The following is an 18,389-nucleotide window of genomic DNA, read 5'->3' on the forward strand; positions in this document are numbered from 1 at the left end:
CCCACTTTGTTTGCCATAGCTCGTGGAGCTTTGTGGCTATTCTTTTTCTTTCATCATTGAAGGTATTGGTTGTATCAAGGGCTATCCCCAGAAATTCTGTGGGTATGCCCTTTTTAAATCTATAATATAAGCCTCTTTTGGCTACTTCCAGGTAAAGTGGGAGAGTTTCGGCCAGCAACTGTAGTGCAGGTGTGCTTACTGTGCGACGTATCTAGTAGATGTGACTCGAGATAAACATCAACTATAAATCACCACAAAATTAAAAAGATACTGTACACCGTTTTATAATGAAATAAACATAAATAGCCGCGGCACCCCCGTTGAAAACCACTGCGCATGCTTAAACACCTAAACAAGAAAGCTCTGAACTCATTACTGATATATTTCAACCGGATATTCTCTGAAGGCTCTGACTACCCTCTTTCTTGGAGCCACTCAATAGTCCTAGCCTTTTCTAAACCTGTAAAGGATTAATCAAATCCACAAAACTATCGGCCAGTATCTCTGAGTAGTTGCATTGGTAAGACATTAAAAATGGGATACGATTCGAATTTCGAAACAACTGATGTAGGCCATTAAAACTTCCTCTCACAGCAACCACCGGTGACGATGACATCCCCCTGTTCATCATCAAATGCTTAAGCGACTTCATCATCGATCCTCTCCTCAATCTATATAACAGATGCTTCTTGATTACTTTCCACCACGAAAGTCCCACACAATCCAAATTTAATCATCAAAATAAATTTCGCCCAAAACTCTCGACTTTCTTTCTTTAATCTTTATTATTGTATACAAACATGGTATATACAATAGACCCTTCACAGCAGCAATGCCAGGGGTTTTACATTGGTTGGTGGACAATAGCCTTGGGGGAACGGGGCCCACATCGAAGTTCGGGCTCATCCCCCAGAGCCAACAATAAAATAGAATCAGTGTCAGATTATTTACAGAATATATGCTTTTGACAGTATTTATAGTGAAATAATAGATATTCAGATTTACATTATGTTATATTAATATTTATATTCATAAAGATATTGTTGATTTTATTTACAACACATTCATAAAGACATCGTGCTTTGAACATTATTTACAATATATTGGGCATTATTATGCTGCCCTTATCAATGTGCACTTTGCCTGGCCAAGGTCAGGCTCTTAAGGATCTGTCTTCGGTACCTCCGATCCTTCACAAACCTACAGAGGTCGCCGTCAATTGAAACGATTGTGGGGAGCATCTCCCTGGGGAGAAAGCGGTCACTGAGCGATAGTCTGTTATAGTGAGCTGTGAGCGTGGGAGCTGACCTCAGTCCGGGTAGAGGGATCCTCCAGCCACACAGTTCCCAGATGTTTGGCTCCGAGATCATTCCGGTATATCTTGATAGTGAGAACAAGGCGTTTTTCAAATACAAGATCTGGAAGTCGGGCAAAATTAAGTGAGATCGCCATCGCAGTTGTTCTTTGCTGGGGTGGACGACGATGTTTTTGCGTGATCCAACGAAGGAGCCAGTATTCGGCGGAGTACACGCGCTTGATGTTGGTAGGGGCCGCGGACCCCCAAATTTCCGAGGCATACAGTACTACGGAGTATACTGAGGTGTATACGTATCGACGAGTCACATCCAGATCCCTAACGTGGAGCAGTTGTTGTTTTGTGGTCCAGCGCATTTGACAGAATTTTGCTGTGAGCTTGTCAATGTGGGGGTTGAAGCTCAGTTTATAGTCGAAGACGACTCCCAAGTCTGTATGCTCATTCTAGCGCCTTCACCACGCGAACTAACCTATACCAATTGATTTGTATGTTTATATATATGCATGTTTGTATGTATGTATGTACATGTGCACTCTCCCCCTTTTTTTTTTTAGGTCCTGGCCATTGAAATCTTAGGAAATTATGTGGTAGGACCTGCCAGAGTGAACTACTGACTACTGGGTACCTGGTCTGCTTCCACGGGGCGAAAGTGGGGCAACGTTGGGTCTCAGCAGGGTTGCAGCGGCTAAAGGACCAGAAGACCAACGGTACATGACACTACACACATACAATGTTAATAAACTTTAAAATCTCTGGCAATTCCAGTCAACTGGTACACCCGCAATGTAATCAACGCGGAGATGGGGAAAATCCTTGTTGCCGCTTGACACTAAACACACTTTAAACTTTACTTTCCACCACAGTAGAACAGGGACTCTGTCTGGCCCCTTCCTAAGCACCAACAATGAACTCTCCAGAGCCAACATAGGCCCATCGCTTGCACCTATGTATTGCTAAAAATGCTCAAAAAGCACTACTACCGTCCATCACCAATCAAAGTTTCAGTGACAGTCCTCAGCAAATATACTCGGGATATCTGGAAGGTCAACTATAACTAACCTTGCAACAACCGCACTGTACATCTTAGAAGCCTAAGAACAAAGACAGTAATTGTCGGTTATATATCTTATATATATATTGATGCCATTTATATACCCAATCTCCTACATCTCTTAGAAAACTGCTTCAATGTTCGCGGCGATTTTCTGTGGTTCCTAGAACCTCTCTTATCCAAGAGGGTCCTTGTGCTAAAGATTGGAACTTTGTTCCAATCTTTAGCACAAGGACCAATCTTTAGACTTTGTTCCAATCTTTAGCACAAAGCCTTCCAGCCTCACATAACTGCAGGTGGACCGCTAGAGGGCTACCTTACTAGTTGGACGTGCTGATCAACGCTACAGAAAAATGTGCTTAAATAAGCGTTTTAATTATAGTTATTGCCCTTAAATGTGTTCTCACCTAAAGAAGTCAACTAGTGGACTCTCATGGTAAGAAATTTTTAAATTTCAACTGGGAATTTAGCAGGCTATTTGCGTTTTCATCTGTATCCTTTGTCTGCGAGACCGCAGTGGTCACCATGTGGCTGGCAGCAAGGATATAGAGAGGCGCAAATATAAAGCGCGGGCCACGTAAATACCCTGCATTTGACTGGGGAGGTGCCCCAACTTGTGCCAAACCCGAGCTGCAAGAGCGTTCCATCATCTGTGCTGAATTACCGTTACTGTGCCAGTGAAACATGTATTTTGTGTCTTCCCCCCTCTGCAATAGACATACCGTGGACAGAATGGATCTTAGCAAATATACATGTAGTGCAAAAACTGATGTAACCACTGTTATCGGCGCCCAGAAAAACCCCCAGAGAAAGTAACCTTGTTTTCCTAGCGCCACTTATATACTAGGCTGTTTCCCCCCCATACTGCCAGTGGGGGAGAGCCCAAATCTTCGCCTGCAGATCACACTGCAACAAATATACCCACGGACTAGTGGTTTATATCCTCCAACAGCTCTCAGAGCCCTCAAACAAAATAACGCGTCTAGACCTCACTAATCCGGATAACGTCGAAAATCCGAAATGGATACAAACATGGTGGGAGAACCACACGATAAAGACTGTGACTCTGACTGCGAACAAGTTAACCCTGAACACCAATTCCATACTGAAGAACCGACACGTTTGGCTAAAAGAAAAAATAAAAATCAAATAGTCTCTAATTCGGACAGAGCAACTAGAAGCCAGAGCCAACCAAAGGACGCTCATGATGATCCTGGCTCCCTACAACCAGGAAAACAAGTTGAAACCAAGGCGAAGGATTCCACCCTGGACCCTGCACTCCCAGAGGGATCCCCCTTGGATCAAGCACGCACTTTCAAGACAGCCGTAGAAGACCTATTTAGGGACCAGAGCAACAGAATCTCAGCAGGCCTCAGAGGCCAAATTGTTACTTTATGGAATAAAATGGAGTCCGTTTTATTCCAAACATACTTAGAATCTGAAATAGCCACAGCTAAACTGGAGGCTTATAAGGAAGGAGGAGCAAAAAATATGCCACAGCGCGCTCCCTCCTATGCAGATGCGCTGAGGACACCGGCTCAGTGTGACCACACAGCCACTCAACCAATACAAGCCAGGGAGAAATCCACCACTCGGCGACCTAACCTTGTAGTGTTGAGACCCCTTAATAAAGTGGACAAACATTCTAGTGAAGGCATTAAGCAGGCAATAATTGATAAACTCTCCGATGACCTAAGGACCACGAAAATAAAATCGGTACGAAAGACAAGGAATCCAGGCGTGGTCATCGAAACAGAGACCACGAGGAAATAAACGAAATAATAGCTAACCCCAAGATCGCAACCCTGGGGCTCAGAGCTGAACTCCCAAGAAGGAAGGGGCCCTCCATCCTTATATACGACCTAGATAAGGATATCAAACCCGAAGAGGTCGCAAGAGAATTGTTTGATAGAAATCTGTCCAAACATTTGCCAGATCAAAATCTAAATGATCATGTGACACCCAAGCACACCATCAAGACCAAGTCCTCGAGCACAGTCAACTGGTCTGTAGAACTGAGCCCGGTAGCTTGGCAAATACTTATAAATCAGACTAGAGTTTATATATATTGGGGTGGCCACCGATTCCGCGACCATGTGGCTATCATCAAATGCTGCAACTGCTGCAAGTTCGGACACACGTCGCACACATGCTCCCAGGCTGTGCGAACCTGTGGCCACTGCGCTGGCAAGGGCCACAACTTCACCGACTGCCCAAATAAGAGCATAGACGCCGTTTGTGCTAACTGCAGAAGTCAGAAAATGGATGCCTCCCATTCCCTCAGAGACAGCATGTGTCCCATATAGCAAAAATACAAGAGCTTGAACAAATCCAGAACAGATTATGGCATCACACCATAGACAATTCAACACTAAAGTAATCAAATTCTTCCAGCTAAACGCTCATAGAACCAGGGCAGTGGCCGACCAGGTCAGGATGAAAGCCGACGACGAAAATATAGATATCATCATACTCCAAGAACCATACGCAGCCGCCAATCAAGTAAGGGGATATCCCCTACAACAGAAGATCATACAGCCTGAAAATGAAATCCCTTGGGCCGCTATTTTGGTCAGAAACCCAGATATAACAGTTACCAGGATCACTCACCTCTGCACGGCCTGGGCAGTCTGTGCACATCTTATCTAAGCACTGGGAGCCTTCTACGTCGTTGCCCTTTATTTCCGCCCTGGAGAGGACATAATGATGGCTACGAGGTACCTAGAACATGTAACAAATATCCTCCCTGACCAGAAACTAATAATAGGAGCAGACGTGAACTGCAGGTCACCAGCTTGGTACAGCCACACCCCGGACAGGCAGGGGACAAGGAATGGGCAGCGCCTGGAGGAATTCCTAGCAACATCAACGATAACAGTGCTAAACCAACCTAATCAACTACCGACTTACTGCAACCTACGATGGGAATCAACCATCGATGTCTCCCTAGCCACTAGGAACATTGCTGGCAATATAACAGACTGGACGGTTCAGGATGCCTGGACAACATCCGACCACAGGGTCCTGACCTTCCAACTCAACAGAGACCATCAGAGACAATACCCTGAGAGAAAAATGCTGCAGAGATATGCGCTGAACACTGCAAACTGGAACCAATTCAGAGACACTCTAATAGCAGAAAAAGATACACAGCAAGCTGCAATTCAAACAAATCAAGATCCTGACCAACTCCAAAAAACAGTCACAGCGATCATTACTAAAGCAGCGAATGCTGCCATAAAACGAAGAAAACCTGCCTCAGGCGCTGTACCATGGTGGAGTCCGGAGCTCCAGAGGCTCCGAAGAGAAGTCCACAACAAACGGAAAGCATACCAGAGAGCCAAACGCTCCTGGCCTGCCCCTGAAGTGGATGCACTGCGGGAAATCTACAAGGAGGCCTGAAACCAGTACACCTCGCTCATACGCAGAAATAAACAACTCTCGTGGGAAAATCTGGTCGCAACCACTGGCAACACTGACCCCTGGGGGGTAGTCTACAAAGTATCCACTAATAAACTCCCCAGGGAGAGGTAATTTCAGCCACCATAACACCACAGGGAGATGCTACCAATTCTTGGGAGGCATCAGTTAACAATATTTTGGACGCAACCTTCCACCCTCATGTAAACCCACAGACACCCCAACAAATCAAGATGTGCACTGAGAATGACAACTACAGAACAGAAGACAGGGAACCGGATTTCACAATAGAGGAATTACAAGCGGCTGCACACCTTATTAAAAGTAAGAAATGTCCGGGTCTGAACCTCTTAGAGCCGGAAATCATCAGGAAGGTGGTGGAGATAGCCCCCGATGTGCTACTGAACCTCTTCAATCTGTGTCTCCAAACTGGGGCCTATCCGAAGGACTGGAAAAAAACAAACATTAAACTCATAATTAAAAACCCGACAAAACCACCAGACCAACCAACTTCCTACAGACCAATAGCCCTACTAACAGTCTGCAGTAAACTCTTGGAACGACTCCTGTTAACCAGAATACAGGCTCAGTACCTACAGGCAAACCTAATGTCCCCAAACCAGTATGGCTTTAGACCGGGAACGTCGACTGTAGATGCCCCGAAGAACGTCCTTACACGTGCAGCAGCCACAGAAAACAAATACTTCCTGGCTATCTCTATCGACTTTGCTGGGGCGTTCGACACTTTTTGGTGGCCGAGCATCCTGGCCAGGCTCCGGTCGAGTGGGATGCCAGTCAACCTCTATCGAGTAATCCAAAGCTACCTCTCCAGTAGACTCATCATGGTGAATGCTCCATATAAAATACTCACCAGAAAAATGAACAGAGGCTGTCCACAAGGCTCCGTTTTAGGACCTACGTTATGGAACATCGTCTTGGATGAATTCCTGAACGGACTCTATTCTCCTCAAGTGTGCCCTAGATTACAGGAGACCCCCACAGATTAAGATTGATGGTATCACACTACGACTGTCCAAGGAACTTAGATATCTGGGAGTAATCCAAAGTACTGTAATACTGTAATGCTGGCGGGAACCCTACCTTTACACCTCGAAGTAGCTAAATGTGGAGTATTATATGAACTCTCCAAGGGAAGAGCCTGCACCTTCGCCGGCTTCGACGCAGATCCTACCACAAACCGTTTGACTGAGAAAAAGAGGCTTACAAATCATCTCGTGCAAACCTGGCAAACCAGATGGGAGAATTCCCCAAAGGGAGAAGTCACCAAACGATTCTTCCCCAACGTTGGCAAACTCTATCCAATGGCTCCAGCATGGTTCACGCCGGGACTCCACGCGACCTTCCCGCTAACAGGACATGGTGCCTTTAAGGCAAAACTTACAGCCCTGGGTATTACAGATGACCCTACTTGCTGCTGTGGAGAGCTGGAGAGCTGGCACCACCTCATGCATGAATGCCAGCTTTATGATGACCTCCGCTGCCAGCTTATCACCCGGATCACCTTTTTGCCCAGAGATAGAGAACAACACCTCCTGGACGGGAGGGATGAATATATTGCCTTCTCAAAGTTCGCTGAAGCCTTGTACACGAGAAGACAGGACCTGAATGCACACTAGCCACATAATGACTAGAAGCCAAAATGTGCATAACACCAAAGATGACCTACTAAGCAACCATGAAGATAGACAAAAAATCTGAATGAAGGACGAATAGCAGCTGTTCTGGCGGACTGAGCCAAGCACTAGCCTGGCTCTCCTTTAATACCCCTTCCTGGCAGGAGGACGAGATGACCAGTCGCCTAGCTCCCCTGCTACCCCACCTTTCCTTCTGGTGAGGCATGGGCATGCCTCACTGACCACCTGGGGGAATCTCTTCTGCCTTTCCCCCCAACCTTCTTCCTCCCCTCCCCCACTATACACGACGCGAGCGCCCTACACACTAAATTTAATCTAGTCCAAAAATAATCTTCGCCCAGTCTCGGCCTAATTATCCTACGCACTGCCATATGAATGCATGCACACGTGCTGTATGCAAACATCCAAAGCTAATTACGATTGCATGGATGCGTATATATTATGTATCACTGTTGTGTATATGTGCATATATGTGTATTTGTACATAAGTTTTTTTTTTTTTTTTTATAGGTCCTAGCTGCCGAAATCTCTGGAAATTAAGCGGCAGGACCTGCCAGAGTAAATTTTAGTCTACTGGTGTTTCCTGGTCTGCCTCCACGGGGCGAAGGTGGGACAACGCTGGGCTCCAGCAGGGGTCCAGCGGCTAAATGACCAGATGAACAACGGTACACGACATTGCACAGGTACAATACCCACACACTTTTAAACCTCTGACATTCCCAGGAAACTGGTACACCCACAAAGAAAGCAACGCGGAGATGGGGGAAACCCTTGGTGCAGCATGACAACAATATACCTTACACCTTATAACTGCCGGTGTGCCTCAATGGGGAGGGGGGGCATCCTGTCTTGTGTTCTCTTCACGGCAATGATGGTGCCGTTTGTGGCCAACAAATGCAATTGAATCACATATGCTGACGATGTCAAGCTCCTTACTACACTGGTGTGCAATATTGAAGGACCAGTCAGGTTTTCACACGTAGCTTCTCATAGGAATGGCCTATGAGAAAGCATATCAAAGGGACCTCGTGAGGTACAGAAATGATGAAGGAAACAAAACAGTTCAGAAAGACTTTATCAAAAACTGGCAACATAGCACTGGCTGCCATGATACAGATGCATCACTGTCAAAGATGGAGCAAAGGAAAAAGGTGGACCTCAGTAGCAGATATGGCCACCCCTAATATTGATGCAGGCTTTGCACCGCCTGTCCATACTAAGAACAATTTGTCGATAAGTTCTTGCGGTAACATCGTCCATTCCTCTGTCAGCGCCATCTTCAGCTGGTAACCATTTTCTGGTGGGTGTAGCCGTGCCGCTAGGCGTCTACCCAGAGGCTCCCTGGGTAGGAAAACGGGCAGGCCAATCCATACGAACCATGTCCTCACTTTCCAAAAGCATATCAACAGTTGCAGTGCGATGGGGTATGGTGTTATCATCCATAAACAGGAACTCGGGGCTAATGGCACCTCGGAACAGACGCACATGGGGGAGGGTTACCGCAGTACAGTAGCGTGCACCGGTTACAATACCGTCTTCCAGTATCTGGAGTTGTGTACGTCCATCCAAGATAATGCCTCCCCAGACGAGAACACCTCGACCACCCTTTCAGTGATACGTTTGCGGGTGATACCGTATGCTAACCTCTCGCCAGATGCTGACTTCCAGAATTGCTGCTGAGGAATCTGCACTCATCAGTAAGCTAAGGTGTAAGGTGTATTTAGTGTCAGACGGCACCATGGGTTTCGCCCATCTCCGCGTAGTTTTCATTGTTGGTGTACCAGTTTGCTGGAAATGCCAGAGGTTTAAAAGTGTATGGATATTGTATACGTGTAGTGTCATGTACCGTTGTTCATCTGGTCGTTTAGTCGCTGGAACTCTGCTGAGGCCCAACGTTGTCCCACCTTCGTTCCGTGGAGGCAGACCAGGAACCCAGTAGTTTTAGTTTCACTCTGGCAGGTCCTACCACCTAATTTACTGAGAATGCAATGGCTAGGACCTTAAAAAAAAAAAAAAAAAAACGCGCGGGCTCTTTTATATGCACGTACGTACAGACAGGTCCATATATATGCGATACATATATCATCATCGTCGGTTTTGATGATCGTACGTGAGAGGGATCCCGCTTGCATAATAAAGGCCGAGAAAATGGACAAACGGTAATGTTGACATAATTAAGTTTTTGTGTGTGGGGCATTCGCTGGTATAAAGATAAAGTGGGTGGGAGACTGAAGGGTTAAAAAAAATATTATTTTAGGGTTACCCGTAATTAAATACCTTAACCCGTATTTGTGTCTGTAAATTGCGTATGTTCTATGGTTGATTTGCCTGTTTTGCTGGACGAAAAAACCTCAGTTACTCGGGAGAAAAACCTTGCTATCTACTCCTGAGACCAACTAACTCAGCCACGGAGTGAAAAAACCCATTAAGGTTCCTGGCGTCATCGACGGAATTCGAATCCACCCGGGTTCGAACCGCCTTTTCCACCAGGTGTGGGGAGGACGGTGACGATACCACTGCGCTACCCGCGCAGACAGACTGAGGGGTTAAGATAGAAATATGGGGATGATGGTTTAGGCAACCCCAGAAGTCAGTGATGCAGGCTCATGCTTACCAGGAGAAAGTAGGGGGCGCCAGGGGGACTGTCCCACCACCGGCGCAGGGGGGGGGGGTGGAAAGGCACCAGTCAAGGAAGCTCGGTGCGATCGTCAATAGGCGTCTGCAGGAAAACTATACAATGACCCTGTTGGTGGTGTCCAATCTGGTGTCATGTCCGAGTTGTCATCCGTGCGACCTGGGTCCCGTCCACTTTAGTCCTTTACCTTAGTGTGGTTTATTTTCTAAGCTTCTATTCCAGTCCTAAGGAATGTCTCTTGTTCACAGTGACCCAGCTGGTGAGGAGTCTAAGTTTGGTAGTCATCTCCATTTGCCATTCATGGGACATAGGTCCCGTCCATGTTAGTCTATTTTGGTATGGTTTGTTTCCTGAGTTTCCTAATTCTTGGGGGTGGGTCATTTCTGGTGTTCCATTCCAAGCGAGCTGAAGAACAGATGTCCTTTGTTTATAATAGTAGTGGGTTGTGGGATGCGGCCATTTGGTTTCTCTTCCTCGCGAACAGTGCCTGTACATAATCCGAGAAGGCTAGATACTCCTCCTTCATGTCTAGGAGGTGACGTTCTTGTTCCTGTGGTAAGTAGTGGATTCTGGTGAGTAAAACACCATGTAGGTCTTCATAGAGCCGGCAGTCATACATGAGGTGCTGCCAGCTCTCCAGCCCCCCGCAAGTGCAAGTTGAATCATTCTGGATCCCAAGTAGAGACAGTTTGGCATTAATCGCTCCGTGTCCAGTTACGAGGTACCGTAAGTTACTTGTAGACCTGGGGAGAACCAGTTGGGTAGTTTTGTTCAATATTGGGTAGAAACTTCTTTGTGATCTCTCCCTTTTGAGAGTTGCTCCACCTTTCCTGCCATGCCTGCTGCAGGTGAGTTTGTATCCATTTCTTTTCCACATTTCTGTTGCTGGTTAGGTCAATAGTGAACCGCTGAAAAGTCTGTGGGGTACCTTTGGCTAGGTAGTACAGTAGGCTGTGTCGTATGATTTCTAAGTCCAGCGGGAGAGTGCCGGTCAGCACCTGCAGAACATGGGTGCTCACCGTGCGGCAAGCGCAAGTGATGGTTAGGAGGATGGATCTGTGAATTTGGTCTGTGATACGTTTGTTTACTGCTGTTGTAGGTTTTTGAAACCATGCGCCGGATGCGTAGGTGACGATTGGAGGGAAGATAGTTTTGTAGAACAGTTGGAGGACTTGCTTTTTCAAGCCCCATTCTTTACGCGTGACCCTAGCAACCATGGCTACGTAGCGTCTTATTTTTTCACGGAGATATTTCAGGTGGTCCTAAAATGACAGGTTTTGGTCCAATATCACGCCTAGGTATTTCAGTTGGTTGGAGAATTTGATTGTTTCAACTCTCTCATCAGTAAAGAATACCTTAAGTAAAGATTTTGTGGTTGGAACCTTTAGAAAATAGTGATGGTCCTTAAGTTTTGCACACCAGTGTAGGATATCGCCATTCGACTCGGCAGCCGAAACCACTCAGCAAATCAATGGCAAACTACAGGACATGGCTGACTACCTTAATGCTTTCAACCTCCAAATTAACCTCCTAAAGTAGGCACAATTATTTTTTTCACTAGAGGACAGGCCTAACAACGTTGGAGCCTGTGCTGAATGGCTCTTCAATTCCAAGTATTCAAACGCACAAAGGTCTGGGAGTCGTTTTCCACTCCAAATTATCCTTCAACGATCACATAAACCTCATACAGTCTAAAACAACAGCTGCTCCACACCACGGACCCAAACCTGGTAAAAAGATACATCGTATCAAACCTATAGCCGACAATACTGCATGCCTCAGAGATATGGGCCTCAGCTGCCGAATCCAACATTAAAAGAATATTCTCTGCCGAATTCTGGCTTCTAAAATGTTCTGACATCAAACTCCACCTTCCCCCAGCTGTCGATCAACGCAGTTAGCAGATGCCCTTCAACTGCGCAGGCTCCAATCCTACATCGGAGAAAGAAGGCTGCTGTTCACCATCAAGATGGCCACCGGTAAAATTACAGAGCCGAACTTCTGGGATCACTGCTCTTGGCGCGTTCCTCCCTCTTATCTCCGGTCATCAGCACAGCTGCTAGCAAACCATAACCGGCTAGTACTAACCGGCAGGTTCCTGCCAAAGCAAATGCTGCCCTCACTGCAAGCGATCGACGGGGACCTCCAAGAAGTGGTCAAAAATACAGGAAGGGAATCCTCGTAGAATTGAAAATGTAGAACTGTGCTTTGTTGCCTTCCAATAATCTGGATTTATGTAACATATGTTTTTCTCATGTGCATCTCTTTTGTAAATATGTATTGTAAATCCATGATACCACCATGCCATGACGGACTAATTGTTTGTATATCATGCTGCAATTAAAGATTCTATTCTATTTTGAATAAAAATAAATAAAAAAAAGGAAAAAGAAAAGAAAGAAAGAAAAATAAGGTAAGAACATCTGGGAATAAATAAGAACTAGGATGTGTAGTTTCGTATGGTGTTTACGTATTTATATCCAGCCAAGTCTGTAAATAAACACTTTATTTGCAAGAAACGTTCACTGCTGAGCTGCTTAACATTAGCAAAAGGATTGTGCTAAAATTATTATTATTGCTATTAGCAGTATTGTGCAAGGAAGCCTGAGGCTTATGCTGCACCAGCCAAAAAATAAAAATTCTGTATTACCCGTACTCAGAAGTAGAAGGGAACCACAAAGAAAGAGAAGAATGATGATATCCAGCTCAGGACCCTGGGTGTGCCAAGCCCATACTCACTAGATGTGAGCCCCTGGGGTTATTTTTTGATCTTTTAACTTAAACACGATCGAAATCCATTTCTCTTAAATTTCCAATAATTCGGGATGTACACTCACTTATAAATATTCTTGAATATCCAAAATAATACTTATCAAAGTTTAAAATAAAAGACTCCTTTAAAGCGAAAAGATTGTAATCTTGTAATCTTTTTGCTTTAAAGACTGGAAAGCGAGTGGGGTGAGGAATAAAAATAGCAACGTTACCAAGGTTAAGTAAGCAAGTGGCGCCATCTCATATCACATTTTAGAACTCAAAATCGTAACTTTATAACGTATGTTTCAAATATTGTCCAAACCACATAATAATTGTGTTAAATATTCATTACTTATCATTCTAACATTATTTAAAGAGACTAATGTTACTTAAAAACGTTTAATTTTTGACTTTTTAATGCGAAAATGATCGAACATTTAAAAAATCTCCCACACTTCATAACAATTTTCAAATTGTAAGTTACATTTTGGCAAGTAATTTCTTTTTGGATCATAACCTAATCGATCTTGATGTAATAAACGAAATAATTGTCAGTGGCGATATTAGTATAATAATGTACTTGCCTTGTGATAATTCTTCTCTCATTATCGTGAATGTTATCCTAATTATTATTTTAGCTAACTTTTTTTCCGATCTACAATAATAACACGTTTACAATGTCACGAGATACGTTGTAATTAAAAAATGGCTGCTATAGCTACCGGAAATGAATCTGACGCACGTGATGTGACGCTTAACTGTATGTCCTTGCGTAATTGTTGGAACGCTATTATGGTGATATTTGAAGAAAGTTGTTTCAATGGTGATTTTTTGGCATTTCAGTTTTTTGAACAATCTGAGAGGTGATTTATCGTATATTGCGGCATATAAATCGATTTAATTTTTTGCTTTGTAAAGTCGGCATTCACCGCATACATCAGCTCTCACTTTCTCTAACAATCTTTCGCAGTGACCCTATTACGGTGAAACCTGCGTTAGGATCAGTGGCATACTTGCATTTTACAGAGTATATCAATGCGCCTGACATCATTTTTGCAAATCTAGTTTTACCTTGTATCGTGTCACATACATATATTTTTACTTGATTATTTTCATTTATTTTTTTTAATAATGTGTTCTTTCCTATTATAACACAACGGCGAGTATTGTTTTAGTTGAAGTAAATAAATGACTCGCTACGAGATTATTTTATTTTATTATTTTAATATTAATTTATTATTATTTGATAATTTTTCGTTTCCAAGCATAATACAACGATTTTCCTTCATATGCTGTTGTATTAAAGCCGAAAGCTGTAATAAATGAAATAATTGTCAATAGCGATATTAGTATAAGAATGTAATAAGTACCTCTATGTACTTGTATAAGTGCTTCTATGTATAATTTACCGCCAGGTGGCCTAGGTGTTAGACGTGTGTGTGATTCAGCTCCTGCTTTATAATGATTTTAAGTAGTTTTTAAATGGCATCTTTATAAAATCTGTGTACTGACATGTTCCTTATATGATTATCAAGCAACTTAGATGGTTTTTATGAAGTCTCCACCAAGATAAGTACTATTTATTTAAGCCTAAATTTTTACTGTGCAACGTTGTTCTCTGAGCCTTTGTTTAGCATAGCTACAAACAGGAACGTTATTGACTTTTGACCTGAAATATAAAGCTGTTCGAGACCTTGGCAGTGTTCCTGCTTTGGTAAAGTCCTGCAGCCGTCTAGCAATTTTTCAGTTAGCCACTCCCACGTCCGAACTGTCATCTTATTTCTTCAGACTTACTACTCTTCTCTTCTCTTCGATTCCCTGCTGTGTCAATAACGGATCACCTGCTTATTTGTTACATTCTGTTTACTGATGTTTAAAGCCACTCTCAACTCTACAACATGCCACCTAAGGAAACGGTTTCATGCAGGGTATGTCAAAAAACAGTACGGAATTGGGTTATCTGCAAGGGAATTTACATTATGGTTTTTTGTGATGCGTGTTCATTAATAAAGAACTTTTCTAAATCAAGTATTTTAAAAACACAAATTCAGATGCCCTTCATGCAAAAGTGCTAACAAGGGAAGTGCAAATTTACAGTCTCCTAGTCAGCATCAGCTGAATTGCCAGTATACCCCAACAGATGCTGATCTCCTTCGCAATGCTGACCATCCTTCATCTCCCCCACCCCGTCAATATACAATAGTCTCCTAAGCCCTCAGACCATACAAGAAAGTCAACTAAAGATACCTCCGCCCAAACGGATGACTCTTCCTATCCGTTCCCCCTGCCTTCAACAGCCCCAAACAATGATTGCTCATTTGCTTCCCTGGAACAAATGCTGAGGAAGCAATTTCAAGAAAATGAAGACATTAAACAGCATCTTTTTCAAATAGAAGATCAGCAATGTAAATTCTACCATTTGCTTCTCGAACTAAAGGCTATGGTCGAAAGCCCTCCGATGCCTCACCCTTATGTTCGTCAGTCTTCTACAGTTCCAGTCATCAGTCCAGATGCTGAAGAATTTGTCCCAGAAAAAACAGCTGTGCGATCCCAAAAATCGAGCTCTAGCTCTCTTTCTCTCCGAGAACACAATCGTGCTTCCTCGCAACGTGGTTGACACAGGCAGACAACCGATATCCACCACTATTAGTAACCAACAGAAACCGAGCAATTTGTATGTGCGCTGTCAAAATCATCGCCCTGAGCATTATCATGAAGTGCCTTCCCGTAATAGCTTGCCTACAAACCCCACAAGTTTTAAGTTTCCCCACAGAAACAACAGATATGCAAGCATAATAGGAACAAGAAATATGCAGTCTGGTATTAAAATTAGAAACAGAAATAGTTCGACGCTTAGAAGGAGTAACATTTTTGTTAGCAAGCTAGATCCCAATACTACCACTCAGCAGATGGACCAGCTACTATTAGAGCTAAAAATTCCAGGTAGAGCTTTCAAAATAAAAACCAAACATCCCACATATTCATCATTTAGAAATGAGCTAAAGAATTGTGACCTACAACAATATCTAAATCCTGATACTCGTCATGCCATTTTATGGAGCTATTGGAGGATCGGTCAACAACTCTAGTGAAAAGTTACCAACTAATTCTCAATCTGCTGAACTGTCTACATAATTAGAGAATAATATTCCTGATTCTCATCCTAATCCATCATTTAACCTGCAACCTAATACATCTGTTTGCAAACATTCTTCTAACCCATAGTCCATCTCAGCATTTTTCTTCAAAATGTAAGAAGCATAAAAATAAACTGTATACGCTTATTTCATTAATGGCTGAAGAATCGCATGACATCATATGTTTAGTTGAAAAGTGGATGCAGGAATCTCTACAGGATGTTTACCTACTGCCGAAGAATCTCAGCTACACGCCACACGTGACATCAAGAATTAATCGTGGAGATGGTGGGACAGCAATAATTTTAAAATCCAATATTAAAGTTTTAAACACATACAACTCTAATACCTTCAACTTTGAGGGAATTTCTCTATTATTCCAAGTTAAGGATTCTCTGCTTCAAATTTATAATATTTATATTCTGCCTGGACCTGCTGATGACATCATTAATGAAGTAATAACCTGGATCACTACTGTTCTTAAGCCTCGAACTAACATCATTATAATGGGCGACTTTAACCTTCCCCTGCCCAAATATAATTTACAAATGAAGCTGCTGTCCGACTCATTTTTAGTTCTAGGAGCTAAAAAATCAACGTCTCTGTTACAAGAGGTAATCAAGCGCTTGATCTTGTATACTCTAATTTTCCACTGCAAGAAAAACTTAGCAGCAACATACATTTAAATATGACCACAAAAGTATAGAACTGCAAGCAACAATTTGTTGCGGCAATCGTCGCTCCCCTCTGGAAATCACTAAAAGAATATCATCAATTAAATTCCTTCAGAAAGAAAAGTTTTTGCAGCTCTTAAAATTCTGCCCATGGGATCTCTCTTAAAATATTCCTATACAGGACGCCACCTTTCTTCTTATAAAATGATTGAATCAACTGAAAACAGAATCGGCATCCAAACTTGTTAGAATATCTTCTCTCTCCAAACCTTGGTTCAAATCCCACCTGAAACCGTACTTTAAAAGTAAGCAAAAATACCACAGACAGTGGAAGAAATACGGTACTTCATCAGCACACATAAAATATAAAAAGAGCAGAGTTTTCTTTCAACTCAAAAAATTCAGTCGTGAAAAATGATGTTATGTCCACGCTAAAGCACAATAAAAGAGCACTTTCTACAAAAAGAACAGCTACCTTACAGCATGATCTAGTTTTTGAATGGATAAGATGCAATATGGAAACAAGAAATTCTGACATTTGCACTGAAGGTATACAAAACAGATTTATAGCACTCAATTCTTATGAACAAGCAGACAACGTGCAACATGATACGTCTCCTGGTCAAGCCCTGCTAATTAACCAACTTGTGAACAAGAATACAGTTCAGCGTGCAGTTAACCAATTACGCCCTGATAGTAATGAAGGTCCCGACGGCATCTCTGGTTTTATTATTAGATTCGTTAGTGCATATCATTTCCATCATTGATTCGTTAGTGCATATCATTTCCATCATTGATTCGTTAGTGCATATCATTTCCAGGTGCATCTCCCAGCCATTCCTTCCAAGACAATGGAAAACTTTCAAGATTACGCTGATTCCTATAAAAAAGCTTGCAGAAATAACCATCCCGGCCATCGGCCAATTGCTGTTTCGTCAATAATTACTAAAATTATTGAAAAAAACATGCTACCATATCTTCAACATGCAATCTTCGCTAATGCACCTGTCAATATGCATTTTTGGCCCTAGAGGGCGCTCCACAACAACAAGCCTAGCTGACACCATTGTACGCATCCAAACTGCGTTTCAAGATAAGGCACAATGCGATGTATTTTATTTTGACATCAAAGTTGCTTTCGACAACATAGATCTCAAAAAAGCTTTTGAAATACTAAAAAATCATTTTCTCGTTAACACAATGATTATTTCCTACCTTCAATTCAGCCTAAATCGCAGACTTCTCCTCTTCCCCACTAGTACTGACAATATTCTCGTCACAACCTCAACAGGCATTCCTCAAGGAGCCGTTCTCTCTCCAGTTTTCAGAGATATTTTCTCTATATTTTCAGCATCTCTTCAACCACTTCTACAATAAAATCCAAATCTACTGGCATATGCCGATGATTTAAAGTTATTTATAATCTCCAAAGCCAGTGATGATATTCGCAAAGTTATCAATGATGCGAATTCACAGATTTGTGAAATCATCAAGTACCTGCAAGAACTCAATCTGACTATAAATGCAAGCAAATCTGCTGAAATTACTTATTCCCTTCAGAAACAATCCAACCACATAGAAATAAAAATTCAGATGTCCCAATCCCAAATGTTTATGCTCACAAAGAACTTGAAGTTGTTTTAGATAAAAATCTCTCCTTTAATGCCCACTATTTATATGTTGCTCAAAAAATTCAAAGAGCAAAATGGCTAATCAAACAAGAAACAGCAACGATTCAAGACAGAAAA

The 18,389-nt window shown here is 42.8% G+C and overlaps 1 protein-coding gene across 1 annotated transcript in view; it reads right to left on the reverse strand.

Annotated features, from left to right (window-relative positions):
* Positions 1-13,521, reverse strand: part of MFS16 (major facilitator superfamily transporter 16) — a 40,658-nt gene extending 27,137 nt beyond the window's left edge. Inside the window, exon 1 of the mRNA XM_090384607.1 lies at positions 13,415-13,521. The gene's annotated coding sequence lies outside the window, so the exon portion shown is untranslated. The remainder of the gene's footprint in view (positions 1-13,414) is intronic.
* Between the last annotated feature and the right edge of the window lie 4,868 nt (positions 13,522-18,389).

This window comes from Mastigoproctus giganteus, chromosome 11 (genome assembly GCF_048544385.1).
Source record: "Mastigoproctus giganteus isolate SK-2022 chromosome 11, ASM4854438v1, whole genome shotgun sequence".
Classification (NCBI taxonomy): Eukaryota; Metazoa; Arthropoda; class Arachnida; order Uropygi; family Thelyphonidae; genus Mastigoproctus; species Mastigoproctus giganteus.